Source organism: Lolium rigidum, chromosome 3 (genome assembly GCF_022539505.1).
Source record: "Lolium rigidum isolate FL_2022 chromosome 3, APGP_CSIRO_Lrig_0.1, whole genome shotgun sequence".
NCBI classification, from domain to species: domain Eukaryota; kingdom Viridiplantae; phylum Streptophyta; class Magnoliopsida; order Poales; family Poaceae; genus Lolium; species Lolium rigidum.
The window spans coordinates 100,587,110-100,589,488 of record NC_061510.1 but is presented as its reverse complement, the minus strand read 5'-3'; positions in this window follow the sequence as shown (position 1 = coordinate 100,589,488).

Sequence of the window (2,379 nt, the reverse complement as noted above, 5' to 3'; positions counted from 1 at the left end):
CCTTTTTGTTTCTTGTAGCAATGATTTACTATCCCGAGCCGCCGACCCATACTCCAACGACGGGCCCAGCCGGCCAACAGCTTATCCACAGCGTCTCAATGACTTGTGGACCATGTATAGATTTTGTAATTCAATATAGGGTATACAATTTTCAGTTAATAAAACTTTATCTACCGAATTTTAGCTCATATATAGGTCTAGATGTGCACATCACGGAAAATAAGAAGTAATTCCTGGGTGTACATTCGAACATTCTATGTTTATGCACAAAATTGTACGGGAAAAAGTTTTTTATGGGTGTACGCAGCCTTGGCATTGCGGCTCAAAAAATTATTAGAGAACTTCGTCGGTATCTACAGGTTTATGGTTCGTTATCTATCTTTGGCTGCCTTCAGAACAGTACAAGATTGTGTTCTGGAAGAAAAAAAATATTGAAGACCTCGAAGATTTGTTACTATCATTTAGACTTTATTTTGTAATTGTTGGAGTCAATTCATGTATCTCTATCATGTACTATTTGTTGCTATGAATATGTGTGGTATTGATAGTAAAAAAAGTTTTTATGGCATGTGTAAAAAATAAAAGTCTCGTAAAAAGCTATTTGGAGCACCGCAAATTCTCTATATTAAATACACAACAAAAAAATATCATTTTCTTGCAAAACTTTGTATGCAAATATAGAATGCACCAAAATATCTATTTCAGATTCTTTAGACATTTTAAAATGTTGTTTTTGGACAATGGATGCATCTACATCTACGATCCAAAGTTAATTTATGTTATCTATATATTTAGACGCATGGCATGTATATATTGAACACAATAATCCAAACATACAAATAAATTTATTCATACAAGATTTCATATAAATTGGTTCAACTTGTTCAACAACCGGGCTGTGTTTTCTCTCCTTGCGCACAAACGCTCCACTAGTTCATTTTAAAGTTGAGTATGAACCTTACATCTCGCATTTCTTGATGCATGGTAAGAAAAGCAACAAACTAATGACATCTGATTAAATTGGGTAAGATCTAGCCTTGCAAACACTAGAGAGCGCTGCAACATGTTAATATCAGTGTAAGTTCCTTCCATCCCAATGAAATCATGCCAAATTCATTGGTCATAATCTACCACAACTTCAAGTCTCACAGTACACTCCTCGGTATGACCTTTGTACAGTCCTTTGCCAAGTAATTCTTGATCAACCTATGAGAAGCCCTACAATCTGGTGCAGTCTTTCTTGAATATGAAGTAGTCTTCATACTCTTGATGCTGAACACAATCCGCATATTCAAGAAACATAGCACCCGCAAGACGATGCAGGTCCTTGTTCTTCGTCTTCCCAACCCTCGAACCACCACGCCGAGGAACGACATAGAGTTGCTCTCGGGAACAAAGAAGAGCATACAAGATCATCAGCCGTTGTTCATCGTCAGCAGCGGCATCAACCTCCTCTTTCATCAACAATTCCATCATCATCTTGTCATTGTTTTCTGTTGCGAACACCTTGTGGCGAACAAATGACGTTGATGACCGTCGTTGTTGTGCCGGCGAGTCGAGGTTGAAGAGGACGTGTGACGCCGCACAAGAGGGGCCCGATGTCATGTGGTGGAGGAAGTAGAAGAGGTAGGGGCTCAACGGCACCGTCGAATTACTCCGGAGCACAATGGAAGTAGTGGTTGTTCGGCCGAACCACACGACACTTGGGCTGGAGGTGGAGGTGGTGTCGGTGGTGGTGGCGATTCTAGGGTAGGCGAGTGGGAGGCAAGCATCAGGAGGTGGTTACGTCTACGGGGTAGGAGATGGATCGAAAAAGTTGGAAGGGGTGGAGAATGAGCGTGTGCGGGCTGCCAAGGGGGTTCCGCTAGGGAAATCTGACGTGGCCTAGAGTGTCGGTACTCCTAACCTGACCCTTGTTAGAATCGTGATTCTAAATCGGATCGAAACCTCTATGGTAGGATCGCAAACTATAGGATCTTAACTATCAAAATCGTAAAATCTTAGATTCTACTTAGTAGAATCGTACAATCATTTCGCTCAATTTGAATCGTAAAGTCGTAAAATCGTATAGTAGAATGATTATGATAACTATAGACAGAGCCGACGGAAGGTCGTCATTATAGTATTGAACTCTAAATTATGCCGGACCATTATAGGTTGCCGGTGCCAGGTGGAAACCCATTTTATAGTGGACACCTAGCAGATCTAGTGGGGTCGTTATTGGTGCCGCCGGGATGATGCTCTTGGTCAATCAATCTGTAGTAATACTATAACAGATAATTAGTCATCGAAGGCGACGATCGTAGTTAGGCGCGTTGTGGCGGATGACACATTGTATTGGAAGAATCAACCCACGACGAGGTGGCGACCAATTCTAAT